Source organism: Amia ocellicauda, chromosome 10, assembly GCF_036373705.1.
Source record: "Amia ocellicauda isolate fAmiCal2 chromosome 10, fAmiCal2.hap1, whole genome shotgun sequence".
Lineage (NCBI taxonomy): Eukaryota > Metazoa > Chordata > Actinopteri > Amiiformes > Amiidae > Amia > Amia ocellicauda.
The window spans coordinates 6,381,899-6,400,575 of record NC_089859.1 but is presented as its reverse complement, the minus strand read 5'-3'; positions in this window follow the sequence as shown (position 1 = coordinate 6,400,575).

Sequence of the window (18,677 nt, the reverse complement as noted above, 5' to 3'; positions counted from 1 at the left end):
GGATGGACTTCTGTGTTGCAGACTGCAGATTGTGCCGAGACAAAGGTCATACTTCCAAGACCCTTTAGGGCTGAAACAGATCATGTTCACAAAGTCAACTGAGAATTATTTTTTGTTGCAGTTTCTCCTTTTACAAAATCATCATTTTTCTATGAAAAATAATTCCTCTAGAAGCACTAGATCGAAATGAAAAGAAAAAAAAAAAAGTGGAGATTGGGAGCCTGTTTGCTACAGTGAGTAAAAAACACCCCCAAAGCATAATGTTTCCACCTCCATGTTGGAAGGTGGGGATGGTGTTCTTGGGGTCATTCCTCCTCCTCCAAACACGGCGAGTTGAGTTGATGCCAAAGAGCTCGATTTTGGTCTCATCTGACCACAACACTTTCACCCAGTTCTCCTCTGAATCATTCAGATGTTCTTTGGCAAACTTCAGACGGGCCTGTACATGTGCTTTCTTGAGCAGGGAGACCTTGCGGGCGCTGCAGGATTTCAGTCCTTCACGGCGTAGTGAGTTACCAATTGTTTTCTTGGTGACTATGGTCCCAGCTGCATTGAGATCATTAACAAGATCCTCCCGTGTAGTTCTGGGCTGATTCCTCACCGTTCTCATGACCATTGAAACTCCACAAGGTGAGATCTTGCATGGAGCCCCAGACCGAGGGAGACTGACAGTTATTTTGTGTTTCTTCCATTTGCGAATAATTGCACCAACTGTTGTCACCTTCTCACCAAGCTGCTTGGCGATGGTCTTGTAGCCCATTCCAGCCTTGTGTAGGTCTACAATCTTGTCCCTGACATCCTTGGACAGCTCTTTGGTCTTGGCCATGGTGGAGAGTTTGGAATCTGATTGATTGATTGCTTCTGTGGACAGGTGTCTTTTATACAGGTAACGATATGAGATTAGGAGCTCTCCCTTTAAGAGAGTGCTCCTAATCTCAGCTCGTTACCTGTATAAAAGACACCTGGGAGCCAGAAATCTTGCTGATTGATAGGGGATCAAATACTTATTTCCCTCATTAACATGCAAATCAATTTATAACTTTTTTGAAATGCGTTTTTCTGGATTTTTTTGTTGTTATTCTGTCTCTCACTGTTAAAATACACCTACCATTAAAATTATAGACTGATCATTTCTTTGTCAGTGGGCAAACGTACACAATCAGCAATTGTTCTTATGACACTTCGAATGACATTTGCTGTCTTTGGAAATACAGTTTTAAAATAAACGTCTCATGTCAGCAGTGCCAACATGTATTTTATATAAGGATGACAAATTGCTGTAATTGATAGAAACAGATCTGCAGTTAATTATAAAAATATTGTAATTATATGCACTTTAGCCATTTTGAGTAAGATGAATGAGAAGTCATTAAATATACTTTCAAAACCAGATGTTATCTAAATCACTACTTTGTGCAAACACTATATAAGATAGATTGCTTAAATAACTGACTGAAATATATTTCGGATTCTGAAGAGTATCTTATTTCACTGTATCTACGCTACGCATTTGAAAAGACAAAACAAATTAAAGCATGCACAGCTGAAACAATATTTGATTGTGGAATATTGAAGTGCTTTAATTGGAGGCCTAAACTCCTATGTGCTTTTTTCCCCTGTCTGCTAATTAAAACAAAGATGTTTCAATTGTATTGGTAATTAACACAAAAACAAATACAAAACAGAAGGAACATTTGTATGTATTAATTAATTTATTCACCATAAATCTTATAAATATTGAATACAATAAAAAGTATGGATTACTAGTACCCAGTACAACATACAGTTATGAGAGCACAGTCTGGGCTCTCATTTATATGCTACTGAATACCACAAGCCTTGCTGTTCAAGCAAAATCCATGATAATCTGGATAATGACTGATTATTTCTCCTTGATAGGTATAACCTAAGATGGTACAGAAATTCGTGTGCTATGTTTTACATCACCCAACTGACACTGTTCTCCAAATGTGTAATTTATTTTTCCCTTTGGACTCGTATAAGAATCATCCAAGAAGACAAGTTTTTATTAATATTATTTCAACCCAGTTAAACATGGTTGCACGTCGATGGATATAAATGAGAATTCCCAGGATTAAAGACTGATAAATCGTGGCCCTCAGACAGAAGTGGTCTTTAATTCCTTGTAATTATACAAGTTCAAAACACTCTATCTTAATCCTGAGCATTAGTACGGCGAGTATATTTAGATTACGAGGCTGTATGCATTTGATAAAGCAGATCTCGGTGATGTTAAGGGTCATCTTTTGTGCTTAACAGTCAGGAAATCACAAGTTTATCTACACTGGGATTTAGTTTTACCATACAGGAATGAGATATGACTGAATAAAAACATGAACTAGATTTAAAGTGTCTGCGGTGGAACTCATATTACATTACATAACACTTGGCTTTGTGAGATGCAAAGACGTGCAGGTAAAGGAAGGGGGAGTCACAGAGTTTTACTGCTTTCACTTGGCTGGGTCTGGCCCTCACCATCCGCAGAGCAAGACTGTACTGAAACACTAGCAAAGCTATGGCTGTCATATTAAAACCTTTATTAATCATTTTAATATTATAAAACTGTAGCAGAGCCTAGTTAACGTGATTTCATATCATCAGCGATTGGTGAAAAATAGACAATGTATGCCAACAGCCCCTTGTAGACAAAGGAACACTGCAGGATGCTAATAATCATGGGTGGGTTTCCCTCTCTCCATTAGCCCCTGCTGTTAAGTTTATTGGGTTGTTTTAATATCAGCAACTGCTTAGATTAGCATTATCTCTGACCGTTAAGTATTACACTGTAGACCAGTCAGAGTAGGGCTGGAGTGGCACAGCATTAAACGACAGAGTGAGTTGGAACTTAAAAGATCAAACAGGGGCACTGCAAGCAAAGACACAGGGGCCTTTAGGAATTGAATGAGGTCAGAATTTAATAAGACAGCTCCCTGCTTTCTCCACAGAGCATTTAACCGACTCGCTTTGTTTACGTTTCAGTTCCGAGGAAAACTAACAAAGCAGCGAAACAAAAAAAGTGCGGCACGGCTCCGAACTGGATCTCCACAAAATAAGTGATATTCTATATTTGAATTCATCTGAAGTAAGATGCATTTGAGTAATACAAACAAAGGTACATATATGCAGACTAAATCAATACCAGTATTTTTCAGTAGCATGAAACTTTCCAGCCCTTCTCAACCATTCTGCAGCACGCGTCAGCTCTGTCATATGTTGTAAAATACACTTGGAGTGTGCCATTTTATTTCCTTTATTAAAGAAGCACCCCAGTGATTATATTATTTATTGTCCTCAGGGTGAACTTGAAAGACGACCCCTGATAGCAAAGACACTCTTTTACAGGACTCCACATCAAACAAGGGTTGTTATTGACCGACACCTTGATGGAGGCTGCCCAGGGAAGTAGAGGTTTCAGAGTGGTCACTATCCGAGTCCTGTCATCCCCATTTGATGTCACCTTAAAAGGGATAAAATCCTTATTGGGTATCAGTGATTGAATGGGAGTGCATGAATGCATTACAAAACATTAGGTCGGTCTCCTGGGTTTTTATACTTCCCGTGGCAGAGGTCAGCAAGAGATTCAATTGTTAAGGTGAATGTGCCTCAAAGGCAGGGTGACTGAAGTAGCCAGTCGTGGAGGAAAAATACCAGAGTAAGCGGCAGAGTAGTCAATGAAACACAAACACTACATTTTATATCCTGCCTGATATAATTGGATTTACAAGAGAGTTTTAAAGTACAGTCAATGCTGTATGTTTTAAATCAGTGACTGTTTATAAATTATACAGTATACCGAGAGACTGGTGCACTGAATCTTAGGAAGCCCATCGAAGTGGTGCACAAAGTGTTTGATGTTTATTAAACTGATGAGACTGGCCCGTTTTGGTCCGTTCATAGTGCTCTTTTAAGGCACCAATTAAAGACAAAAAATATTTGCTCTCCCACAAAAACTGTACAAATGAAGGGGAATGCAGCCCGGAGGATCCTCTGCCTGCCTCGGATTGCAGCTGTGAAATAAAGTGAAGCTGCAATCAATGAACCCACAACCACTACATATTAATCTAGTCCGCATATCTTGGTACTTTGCATTTACGTTTCTTTTAAATCAGAAAAGTGTGCAGTTTTCACAGAGCTACGGCAGGCCTCACTGACATTACTAACAACTTTTTATGGCATACATTCCTTTCATCATTGGCCACACTATGAATGCAGTTAATCAGACTAAACAATATTGTCAAACAGTGCGTTTACCTCTTCTACGTACAATGTTTTGGTACTGTATGCAGTTTAACGTATAATCTTCATAAGAAGATTGTACTTTGACCTAGGCTCAGTAATCCAGTTTGTTCAGGCATCATTGTAGTGTTCCTTTAAAAATAATTTCTCCAGCAGACTTATTTAAGGTCTGAAGGGAAAATCCTACTGAGAGACTGAGGGACCTGAACCTTTTCACCCTGGAACAGAGGAGACTACGTGGGGACTTGATTCAAGTCTTCAAAATCATGAAAGGCATCAACCACATCAAACCAGAGGAGCTTTTCCAGATCAGCAGGGACACACGCACCCGGGGACACAAATTGAAATTGGGCTTCAAGGCATTCGAGACAGAAAACAGGAGACACTTCTTCACACAGAGAGGCGTCACAATCTGAACAAACTCCCCAGCGATGTGGCTGAAGAGACAATTTGGGAACCTTCCGCTGTCTCGACCACACTGCACCAAGTTACCTTCAGTCACTCGTCTCTCCATACATCCCCTCCAGACCACTGCGCTCCTCCAGTGCCAGAAGACTAACTCTGCCTCCTCTCCACTCGGCTTCCTCCAGAGCTGCTCCTTCTCATCCCTGGCCCCTAAATGGTTGAACGACCTGCCCACCGAAGTCAAAACAGCAGAGTCCTTGACCTTATTCCGGCGCTTACTGAATACGCAACTTTTCCGACAGTACTTGTAACATTAGTCCTCTATCCCTGCTAGATAGCACTTCACAGTTCTTATTATGCTTCTCGCGTTCTTGATTGTTTTCCTCCTTGCTCCCTTTCCCGTAGCCCTCGTCTGTAACCCTACATCTTGACAGCACTTAGCTTTCACCATCCAGGATGTAGGACCTCACTTACTGTACTTGTGTAAATTGTAAATTGGAATTTGTAAAATGTATTATTTTGAATTGCTGTTTTAACTAAATTGAATTTGTAATGATAGATGCCTTGTACTTCTCTGTATTTTTGCACTTTGTTTGCACTTATGTTGTAAGTCGCCCTGGATAAGGGCGTCTGCCAAGAAATAATAATAATAATAATAATAATAATAATAATAATAATAATAATAATAATAATAATAATAATAACATTAAAAAATAGACTGGATAGGATCCTTGGATCACTTAGTTATTAATGGACACCAAACGCGCAGGATGGGGCAAATGGCCTCCTCTTGATTGTAAACATTCTTATGTCCTTAAGTAATTCTGGTATGTCTATGGTTCTTATTGACCTCTGAAACCATTCCTCCGACATCTTTACATGATATTCGGCCTTTCTATAACACATACATTGTTTTGTATCGGGAGTTCTAATCTTGTCCAATTTTAAGTATCAGGTTTGCAGCTCAGAGAATCATCTTGGCTCGGATTGTTTTATTTGTTTGTATAAATAAAGCATAAAGGGATTAATCTTTTTTCTGCTTTTGTAATTCTCAACATTTGCAAAGAGAGGTTTTTTCATTTATTTAATTGTAGCCTTTTTTTGGATACTCTGGGATGCTTGAAGGAATGGCAACTTAGGATTCTGGGATCAATGGTCTTATAGAAACCAAATGAGCGATATGGGTTGAATGACCATTTTTGGTATTTGTGTTCTTCAAAGATTCACCACTGATTATGCCTCCTAATATCCTTGCACTTCTCTGTCCCTATACATTGTAAGTGCGATAGCCTCAGCTAAATCATTCTGTCTCTCCCCCTCATAATGTCACATGCCAGGTCAGTTTCTCTGGTTACTTCCTCGATCACCTTCAAATCTCAGTGGGAGGCCATCTCATACATAAACAAAGACACATTATTTCAAGTTTATTTCTTGTACTAATACAAGGAATACAGTGCTTTTTCAATGCTGTCATTCCAGATTTCCCTGTCTAAATATGATGTTTGCCAAGCTATTTTCAAATGTAACCTGATTTAATACTCATCTTTATGCTACAGGCATTACCTTAAGAGCAACACTGTCGAAACCTGAGAAGCCATCCCACCAGGATTGGGTGCTTCAACCCTTGACAGCTATTCTCCAAATCTAAAATGCATTGTCTGATTCTTGAAGAGTGTATTGGATTCACTAGCATGGCTTAGTAAAGTTTTCAACACATTACACACTATGCTTTCCTCTGACAACCCAAACTGCTTTTTATGCCCCTACTACCTTTCCAGCTGGAGAAAAATCTGTTTCATCACTAGGGGGCAATACAGTCACACCGAAAATAAAATAAAAAGTCTGAAATTAAAGATCCACCCCCCCACATCCAGATTTTAACATTTAAATTAATGAATTCAAAAACATCAATATGGGGATGGTACATTTGAGCATGCAGTTTATAGCCTTTTAATTTTGGATTCAGTGTTTCGAAAGATGATAATTATTACTTTTTATTGATTTCCCCGTGTGACTCAACATGCAGGTGTTGCAGCCACAGAGTTGCACTCAGAATGACTTTCTAATAGTTTGGGGATTAACTTACCGGAGCCCAGTGAGGCAATCCTTCCCAGACTCTTGAGTATTAAAAAACAATGAACTTTTCTATAAGTATTATAAGCTGTGCCGAGATCTCATTAAAAAAAGTATTTCTTGGTAGTCTGTTGAACCTAATAAGAACATAAGAACATAAGAAAGTTTACAATCGAGAGGAGGACATTTGCCCCATCATGCTTGTTTGGTGTCCATCAATAACTGAGTGATCCAAGGATCCAGTCTGTTTTTGAATGTTCCCAAATTGTCTCTTCAGCCACATCGCTGGGGAGTTTGTTCAGATTGTGACAACTCTCTGTGTGAAGAAGTGTCTCCTGTTTTCTGTCTTGAATGCCTTGAAGGCCAATTTCCATATGTGTCCCCAGGTGCGTGTGTCCCTGCTGATCTGGAAAAGCTCCTCTGGTTTGATGTGGTCGATGCCTTTCATGATTTTAAAGACTTGAATCAAGTCCCCACAATGCTGTTAATTTATTGCACTGTAAAGGACTCCTGTCTTTATTGATGTAACCTCCTGCCCTCATTGTTATTTAAACAACATTTTAATTAAAGGTAACAGCTGAGAAAGCAAGGAAATGGGAAATTCAATGGCAAGGCTGTCATAGCACCCTTAACGGACCCATTTTCTGATCAGGACACACTGGAAAAGTGCCGTGTGGGTTCAGAGAACAGTGGCTGTGAAGCATTCAGGTTTGTGTCGTTCTCTTCTCCCCGATTCAAATGAGAGAATTTGACTGTTCGTATTTGGCACAATGGACTGGCATGCCTAAGACATCCGTAATGTTAATGAAAGGAACTTGGTGTGCATGAACATTAATTGGAAATAATTACTTTTTTGGGGTTCTAAAATAGGGTTCACGTGATGTTTAACACCCTGCCATGTTTGAGCTACGTTTCCCAGAAAAAAATTAAACAAAATTCTAAATCTTCCAGATGCATTTTCACAAAACCTTAGAAAAAAGTAAAAGCATATGGCAAGCCAAATTATCATTTACAGATATCTTGAATTAATTTAAAGATATCTTCAAATATTTTGAGATCTCTAAATAATTTAAAGATATATGCAAATCAATTAGAGATATCTGCAAATCATGTACAGATCTCATTTAAAAGTACAGAGATATCTCTAAATGATGTACAGATATCTTGAAATCATTTAGAGAGATCTGTAAATCACTTCCTGTATGTAGTCCAAGATTATCTCATCCTGTTAATTTGTTAATTCATTTCTATGTAACTGAATGAGGAAACAGGAAGTTATAATCTCAGCCAATCTTGAAATGATTTGCAGATATCTCTAAATCTTTTAAAGATATCTTTACATGATTTAGAGATCTTGAAATATTTGAAGATATCTTGAAATGCATTTAGAGTGACTTGGGTGACTCGCCCCCGGGTTCAACCCTGCTTGTGCTCAAATTGGCCTGGCGCAACAATAAATGGGTTACAATTCACATGAACGAGGCAAGGGCTTCATCTCAGTTTGAAAACGACAATGGGAAAACGCTTAATTGTCACCCTGGGTTCGCCCTGGGTCGAACCATCTAGTTCGAAAGTGGCTTATGTGATGAGATGAGATCTCAGTGTGTAGAGGGGCAGCAAAAAAGGTAGGACTAAATGTGGCTGAGAAAACCATCTGTAAATAAGTATAAAAATACAATAGAAGAAATACATTCATAAATTATATAAATCAGAAGTATTCCAATCTAGTCCTTAAAAATAGCTTATGGGACTGTAATTATTATTATTATTATTATTATTATTATTATTATTATTATTATTATTATTATTATTATTACTGCAGGTTTTCTGTTTTTCCGGTTTAAAACACATTTGAACAGAATTTTATTTCTCCAATAGGTTTTTTTTTTCTTTTTTTACTTTCTTGTTTTAGGAAGCAAATCCTTCCATTCAATATCAGAAACCTGACCTAAAAATGCATTTTTTCTAGGGGAGATTTTTTTTTTTCTCAGAAGTTTGAATTTTCCTCTAAGGAATTCATGAGATTCATTTTTGATGGTCTCAAATTCCCATTGTTTTGTGAAATCTTACAAGGGTCTTCGTTTCCTTCCCTTCTCAGAATTTAAAATAGTGTCAGATTCCCTTATGAGAATTTCGAACTGACAGTGCATGCAGAGGAAAGATACAAAAGATGCACCATTTAGACATAGGATTGTGTTGTAGGAATTGCATAAGAAATCCACATAAGTTGCGTCGCATTAAATGGCAAAGTTGCCATGGTGATTGCCATAAATAAATAAGTTGGAATTGAGCCCAACAGCATCAGTCTTACCTCAATGACTTGCAACAATGCAGGGAGTGGGAGTGGGTTCCCATTGGAGAAACTGAACATCGGGACTGTGAACATAGTGATGCAACCGAGACACTGGGTTTTGATGCAATGCTATTCCTCTGCCGCATGTAATGTGGATTTTTTTTTTTCTAGCTCACTGATAAATTGAATTTGTTTTTTTGTTGTTGATGACAGCTGTGTTCAGATTACTCACTACCAAAGACAAATAATGTTAACACCAGCTACCAATAGCTTCTCCAGGACCAGATGGAAAATCTTCTCCCAGAATAAGAACAGGAACCGAAGGGGGGAGGGGGGTAAAATAGGACTGTTGTGAAGAAGGGGAAGAACACAAGCTGGACTGAATCTCTTTTACATGTATAAGCCTAAATCAACTGAAGACACTGATTTCTGATATATTATGCAGATTCTGCCGTTGCTGAATGTGTGCATCCTGTGCCTTGGATAGGTTACAGCCTTGGCTTTTAACACTTCTTTGTACTGATGTAACTCAGACGCTTGCGTAGTAATAAACCTCTCTGTCGGGAAACAAGCAAAAAAAAGCATCTGTCAGTTTTAACAATGCAGGTCTGCGGAGTCACAGTCTCCCACAAGGTGTTCAAACAAGTGCCTCTCGATAAAGACTGGACACGGTGCAAACTTTAGAAAATATAAGCCATCGGGTATCTAGCACTTTGTGTCACCTAAACTGACACAATACATATATGCCACCATTGGCATTGGATTAAAATGTATTAGGAAGTTCTTACATGCCTTTTGGTGACCTAATAATGTGATACTGAATAACATCAGTTACATCTCAGTTTCCCCCTTTTTCTTTCCTCCTGTTCCTTAAACTTTACAACTTTTTCATTTTCTGCCAGGCCTGGAGTTCTCCAAAATTTATAGCTGGGCAAATGTATCTAGAAGGTTTTGTCAAGTACAGTCAATGCAGGTCAGAATGGAAAAGAAGCAAGAGCGGCCGAAGCGAACCCTTCTCCGTGTGAGATCGACTAATTTCCTCCATTACTAAGCTTTAAAATCTCTGCACTTGAATGTGAAAAGTGTGGACGGGCGACACAAGGTATGAAAACAAATCGTGCAAAATGAGGTGCAAGTAACAGGAATAAATACATTGTAATGCAGATACTAACATCCACATGCCTTTTAGAATAATTGCCTAAAGAGTGGAGAATGTGGAGTATTTGTTAAAAGACACTTACCTGTGAGCTGTATATGCTGGATGCATCAGTATACACATACAATACATTTATTTTGACCGTGTTTGATTTGTTTCGTGGTCTGAGTTGAGGTGGCTGTGTAAAAACTATATATATATATATAAATAAATAAATGCATAAATAAACAGCAGGTTGAAGATGGTGTTCCAAGTCTGGGTGAAGAAGAGGGCAGTAGCCTCACAATAATAGCATGTATAATGATGTTGTAGCCATGTGGTATAATAGAACTGCCGTTTTGCACTTATCAGGGCTCAGAATGCACAATAATTATGACACGTTGCCTCTTGCTGCATTTACCTGAAAGGAGTGTGTATGTGTCAGGCTGAAACTGAGTTAATTAATTTTACCCTGACTGTTAATCTAATGTAAAATGTAAAACACCATGACCTTAAGTCAAAAACACACATGAAAATTTGCATAACACACAGTAAATAACAGGAGACAGTTGTACTGCAGATCAGGTCAAAAACACCACTGAACATTGGAGAGCACTCCAATTAACCATTAGCAGCGTACAATGGATTAAACGTTTAAAATCATCACAGAAAAGTTACACTCCCCAATTTCACCTCAACGTACACTTCTCCAGATATAATTTCATCTTGTATCAGGAGAGTATAGATGGCTGGACACCAGTGCAGTTCAATCCCATCACCTGTTGAGATCTTCAAGTTTGCGAAGTCTTGGTAAATTGGTAGAGCTTCAGATCACATCTTTAACTACCCAACTGCCCCATTGTTTGACAGGGTTGTTTTATTTGAAAGGACCAACTGTTACCTCATTCAGAAGGGTCACATCTAAATACTATTATGTCGGCAACAAAAAAAATTGAACAAATTATGCGAATAAGAAACTGTCAAAAAAGCTAAAAGAAAAAAGGCAGCTACACCAAGTGACACTAAAGAGGTTAATGATTGATTCTCCTGGGCTACTCCTCTATTTCATACTCTACACGGGCTTCCCGCTGCCTCCTGTATTAAATTCAAGACCCTAGTGCTTTTACACGCTGCTCTTTTTAAGATGCCGTACCTTCCTTTCTTCCTACCCTTCTCATTATTATAGTCCTTGTTACATATTTCAGGTGATAGAGTGTCGCAATATCCTTTTTAAATTCGGTGTACAACTTTGCAAAATGAAGAAAATAAATAATAACAAAAAATTACTTCTTTCATTTATCAAAGCCTTAAGGGCAAAGACTCATAAATGTTTTCATTAATTAATGACAAAATTTGTTTAGGCCAGAACCATAAGCACCCCATAATGGACTTTTACAGATGCAATAAAAAGAAAATAAAGAACGAACCAAAGCAAAAAAATCTAATTCCGTTTTCAAAATTAAAATATAAAGATGTTAAATATTTTCTTGTGAAATGTATTGTCTAGCACTGATTCAATTTTGTGCAGATTATACACAGTTCTTCTCGCAGCCCCAATGGAACCACACACATGCACAAACCTCCCAAACAATAAATTACACACTGTAATACCGCAAGGGGCAGGGTAACCGGAGGAGGCTACGTTCCTGCCTCCTCCTCTCCATATGAAATCACATTTTGAAAAGCCTGCACCTTCCAGTGTCCACGATACCTACCAAGTATGAGCCTCATTATCTTGAAAATAGGTGGTGTCACACAAATAAAAGACTAAATACAGCACTTGTTCTTCACATTCTAGAAGTGTTAGCATGTCGAGACAGGAGGAGGAGGGACAGAGAGACAGCAAATAAATTACTGGCATTTGACCTTATTTAGGACCTGGGCCCAGATTGTGCCCAGATTTAACTAGAAAAAAAAATATCCCTGATTAATGATTAATGATATCTGATTTAAAACACAATATTTGTATAGGTTTATTCATACATATAAAAAGTATTCTGGCCCCATTGAAACAAGTGAACCAACAGAGTGAGTGAATTAAGTGAATGGCACAGTGTCTAACAGCAAGCAGAACAGGCGTCAACAGATGTATCACATCACTGTGCCTAATGAAACATAATTGTCATATCTAATAAACTGATAAAGATGTGTTCAGGTATATGCAAATCCATATTGTCAATTAGTAATAAACATTTTTTTTTAAAAGCATTCCCGTAAAATATTTGGTTCGAAAAGGTTCGAATTTCCACTTCAAAAGCTTTAGTTTCATGTTACATATGGTCTTGACATTAAAGGGGTGCTGAATAATTAAATACAGTTCATTAATTTACACCATATATCACATGGCATATTAAAGTTCAGACATGGTTCAGGAACCAACTCTACTTAGTTCTCCATCTGTCCCTGTATATTAAGTATGTTTTCTATTATCTTTGTATTGAGTTGTTCTTAGGATTGCTGAAAAATCCTTTCTATTCCCAATCTGAATATGTAAGTATCTTGTTTTCTTCTCTGTTGGTAGTGTTTAGTTTATAGTTTGCAATTGAATGTGGGATTCAAAATTGTATATATTTTGTTCTCCCCATATGTAACATGATATTAGCATTTACATCCATGTATTCAAATGTGACATCTGTTGTCTGAGGTTAAAATACATTATCCTGAGTAAATGCAGCCACGTTACAATCTTTTTCAGATGTGGACGTGGTTTATTATACCACTTCAAGTGCAACCAGTTCAGATCCTGCGTGGCAGATGCATCACAAGATTCAGTGAGAAATATATTCAAAGTGGATCAACTTGTAGAACAGAAACTAAACGCGACTCATAAATCAATCTAAAAACTTCAGGCCATTTTTAATTGATTTTTTTGCGGTTGATGTTTTTTTTGCTGTTTTTGTTGACAGACACACAGATCTTTTCTTTGAAGATGTCTGGTAATTTGTGTACAACGCATAATGAAATATTGATCACCATTCTTGAAAGAGTAACAGATGTTGGAAAACAAGAATAAACAGTAATTTCTGATATGTTCCCAAAAATGGGGAAAAAAGCAACAACAACAACTATCTATGACAGACCATTAAAAGCATATTTAAAATTCAAAATTAATTCAAATATTATCTCAACAAAATTAAGTTGATTTATGAAAAAGTAATTTTACAGTATAGGTCTACTTGCTGGCATATATTTCCTAACATGGTCTTTGCTATTGCTTTATCTATGGGGAAGCCATCTGGTGGAAAGATACCAAAATCAATTCTTTACACCTGTTAAAATAAAAAAAACTCTTGACCTAGTGGAAACAGAGTAAAATCAGTAAAAATAATTGGCAACTTGAATGGATGTTACTGGTATGTAAATGAAACGTCTGAGATGCTGGATGGAATGTATTCTCCTCAACTTCATTTGAAAAATATGAGAATCTGGGCTGGAATAATCAAGTACTCTTGAGAATCACTAATAGGAATATTATATATTCCCTTTTTAACATTTCAGTTTAAATTATCTTTAAATGCTTCTCTCAAACAGAACTCTACGTATCACAAATCCAGACTCGCATGTTAGCATTCATTTTGCCAATATTCATTCCAGCATGAGTAGCATCGCATGTCAGTATTGCATGAGGTTTCATCACTCCATGCTAGACTTTAGACAACTGCAGCTTGTAGAGTTGTGCATGTACAGTTTCATGGTGTATATTATGAACAAAATTATGTTACATTTATTGTTGAAAAATAACTAGAAGCCTGTAATTTACCCATAAAGGTGCCACCTGAGCCAAGCATAACACAATGGGGTGCTTGGCAGTGGCATAGGCTTGGTTTCAGAATTGGGGGGGGGGGACGGGATGCATCCACTATGCCTATGGAGTCGGGCACACATTATTGGAGGGGACTATTAAACGGTCTCTCAACATCTCCAGTCCCCCCCTAAACCTACGCCTATGGCGCTTGGTTTTCTGCTGCTGAATATCACTGCATAACGGAAACAGATATGCACATTTCAGGAGCACAGGAGCTTCAGTCACAAAGACGCTCAACTGCCTAGTGTTTCAATAAGAACAGTGACTAAAGTTACATCTGCATTTAGATCTCTAGGAAAGACATCAGTAAATAGGGTTGGAAATTGTGGTCGAAAGCGAGCATTCGATGACTGTGATGCTCGTGCATTACTGCGATATGTAAGGAAAAACAGAAGAGCAACTCTTTCCCAGGTGACTGAGAATGTCAATGCAGGACATGATCAGACTGTGTCAGCAAGAACAGTCCATTGAGAACAACACAGAGAGGGATATTATAGTAGGGCTGCAGTGCATAAACCCCTCATTACAAAGACAAATGCACATCTGAGAGTTCAGTGGTACAAAAACCATAGGTACTGGTCTACAGAGATGTGGAAAAAAGTGATATGGTCAGATGAGTCATCCTTCACCATGTTTTCGACAAGTGGGCGAGTGCATGTGTGGCGACACCAAGAGATCGGTACAGGCCTGACTGCTTGACCCCTACAGTGAGGGGGTCCGGAGGCTCTGTTATGCGGTGGGGGGCATTTTCCTGGCATGGTTTGGGTCCACTTGTCCCCTTAGAGGGAAGGGTCACTGCAAATCATTACAAAGTTATTCTGAGTGATCACCTTTATCCTGTGGTGACACATTTCTCTCCTGATGGGAGTGGTCTCTTCCAGGATGACAATGCCCTCATCCACAGGGCACGAGGGTCACTGAATGGTCTGATGAGTATGAATATGATGTGAATCATATGCTATGGCCTTCGCAGTCCCCAGATCTCAACCCAGTTGAACACCTGTGGGAGATTGTGGACCGACGTGTTAGACAGCGCTCTCCACCACCATCATCAAAACCCCAAATGAGGGAATATCTTTTGGAAGAGTGGTGTTCATCCCTCCAGTAGAGTCCAGAGACTCGTAGAATCTGTGCCAAGAGCATTGAAGCAGCTCTCCTTACTGAGTCACTTTATGTTGGTTTTTCCTTTAATTTGTCACCCGTCTGTATATACCAAGCAATGGCACAAGAGGTATGCTGCACAGATTCTGCAATAAACATACTATGTTTATAAACCTTCCATGATGTTTCTAAAAAGCAAACTAATTACTACAACCCGGATCATGGAAATATCAACCACTAACTATATAGTGTGCTGTTATGTCAAGTGTCAGCATGATGTTCTGTTCCATTTGATAGTTTTAAATTGTATTTATTAACCCTGTTAAAAAATATCTTATTATAAGGCCTACATGTCTCTGTAGATGGTTTTGAATAAATGAAATACTGGTTGCATTATTTCATTTTCACTCTTCTGTCATGCTCAACCCATAACAGGTCACAGGTGACTTGTAACACCAGTATTTCAGTTTACAATGTATTGTTTTTGTGTAGGATTAGTCTGACTTTGTGTTTGAGGTCATTATTATTGTTGAAAATAAAATACACCTACAAGGCTATGTCCTTTAGGCATTGCTGTGTGCAGTATAATGAATGAAGTTACATATACTTTACTGCCTGTGTACATGCAGTTAGGTCCATACATATTTGGACAATTACACAATTGTTATAATTTTGGCTCTGTATGCCACCACAATGGATTTGAAAGAAAATAATTAAGATCTGCTTTAAGTGTAGACTTTCATCTTTAGTTTGAAGGTAGTTACATCCAAATTGGGTGAACGGTGTAGGAATTACACCCATTTTTATATGTGGTCCCCCCAATTCAATCAATCAATCAATCAATCACAATCATTAAATTGTGAGTTTCAATACTTGGTTGCAAATCCTTTGCAGTCAATGACTGCCTGAAGTCTGGAATCCATAGACATCACCAGATGTTGGGTTTCTTCCCTGGTGATGCTCTGCCAGGCCTGGACTGCAGCTGTCTTTAGTCCTGCTTGTTCTTGGGTTGTTTTGCCTTCAGTTTTGCCTTCAGCAAGTGAAATGCTGCTCAATTGGATTCAGGTCAGGTGATTGACTTGGCCATTGCAGAACATTCCACTTCTTCACCTTAAAAAAAGTCTTGGGTTGCTTTCGCAGTATGCTTCGGGTCATTGTCCATCTGCTCTGTGAAGTGTAGTCCAATGAGTTTTGAAGCATTTGGCTGAATCTGAGCAGATAATATAGCCCTAAACACTGCAGAATTCATCCTGCTGCTTTTGTCAGCTTTCACAACATCAATAAATACAAGAGAACCCTTGTTCCCATCATTCTGGTACAAGATATTTGTCTCATCTGTCCATAGGATGTTGTTCCTGAACTGTACAGGGTTCTTTAGATGTTTTTTGTCAAACTCTAATCTGGTCTTCCTGTTTCTTGTGGTAAACCCTCTGTATTTACTCTGGTGAAGTCTTCTCTTGATTGTTGACTTTGACACAGATATGCCTACCTCCTGGATGGTGTTCTTGATCTGGCCAACTGTTGTGAAGGGGGTTTTCTTCACCAGGGAAATAATTATTCGGTCATCCAACACAGTTGTTTTCCATGGTCTTCCTGGGCCTTTTGGTGTTCTTGAGCTCACCAGTGCGTTCTTTCTTTTTAAGAATGTGTCAAATAGTTGATTTGGCCACACCTAATGTCTTTGCTATCTCTCTGATTGGTTTGTTTTGATTTCTAAGGCAAAACTGAAGGCAAAATGCCCCAAGAACAAGCAGGAACTAAAGACAGCTGCAGTACAGGCCTGGCAGAGCATCACCAGGGAAGAAACCCAGCATCTGGTGATGTCTATGGGTTCCAGACTTCAGGCAGTCATTGACTGCAAAGGATTTGCAACCAAGTATTGAAACTCACAATTTAATTCATGATTGTTAGTTTGTCCAAATACTTTTGAGCCCTTCAAATTGGGGGGATCACATATAAAAATTGGTGTAATTTCCACACTGTCCACCCAATTTGGATGCAACTACCCTCGAAATAAAGATGAAAGTCTACACTTAAAGCACATCTTGATTTCAGATCCACTGTGGTGGCGTACAGAGCCAAAATGATGACAAATATGTCACTGGCCAAATATTTATGGACCTAACTGTAAATAATACATACAAGGGATGCACTTAAGCAAGTGTAGTTGGCTTTATAGTTTGTAAGTTTTACAATAAGTTATGTGTTGAAAATAACACAAAACAAGGACCCATCCACTCAGGATGTGGATGTGAAATTTAAATCTACTTCTGTGACAAATTGTTGTAGTGTCATTTTAGTTGCTTATCAAGGTGTCTTTTCATTGACAGTCATTCTTGTGAAGGATGGTGACTGACAACAGATTGCATTCTGCCCAAGTCTTAATCTGAAAAATCATATTAGAGGCAAATAATATCCAGTTATTATTGTACTAAATTAATTTAGTTCCGACACCTTTGGGATTCTCCTGGCTCTGTTTATATTTTCAGAGACACAATCCTTGCTTGGAATTGAGTTGCAACATTGATTTTACTTGTGCCAACAGAATGCCAGGGACTTTAATTACAAGAATGTTAGTTGTAATCCACAATATGCTATATTAAACATGAAATGTTGCATTTCATTTATTATCTAGATGCCCTGGTTTATATTTAAGATAATTAATTATTTACTGTGCATAAAAATCAATGGCTAATGTATACCTAGTCTCCTGCTGTGGAAAAAATACAAAACATACAAAAAAGAAACACAGAACACAGAACACTTGTGCACACACGCACGCACGCATAGATGCACACACTCATGCACATTTTATTGTAGAGTTTATTTTCTCCAGTATTTCAACAGTTTGGTAAGTAGGACTCTTGGAGATTTAGATTTCACCTTTTATGTGAACTGAATAATTGGGCTACTTGTCCCTTTTAGCCGTTTTCTTGTAAATGTCTCAAAGTTTCACTGCCTTCTATGAAATTACTTATTAGGAACTTGTGATTTGAATGAGAACTGGCAGTATTTTAGCTCAAAGCTACATCAGGCAATGCCATGCAACCCCAAATAAGCCAAAGGATAACAGATATGAAGCATGGTTGTGCAGAGATTTCTCAGTCACAGATTCACAAGCATGCATCTTATTAGGTATTGTGCTAAAGGTCTGGACTAGGGTGGTCTTACTAAACAATTCTTGAGAAATAATGAGACATGGGAATGGCAACAGTGGACATGGATGAATTCTGAATAGGGTGGACTGGAAATAATACAAAGTAAGGTTATGGCAGAGTCATTGCTTAATGCGAAATATGAATAGCCTTGGGGGACATTTCATATACTACTTTATTTTTTACCTACATGATCAACATGAAAAATATATTTCAACACAACGCTTTATGCTGATGCGTACATTGAGCCTCAGACATTAAACCTCATTGACATGGACAGCTATCTCAGGCAGCATTATACCCCAACATTGTAAGTCCATGTTCTAAATTATTCACATTCTGTTATAATGCTACATTGCTTTTGGGTGCCCTCCTGAATGGAAAATAATCAGATTGAAATATATTCCTAGACCTGATGAGCAGCAGTCTAGCACATGTTCATTAGTCAATTGG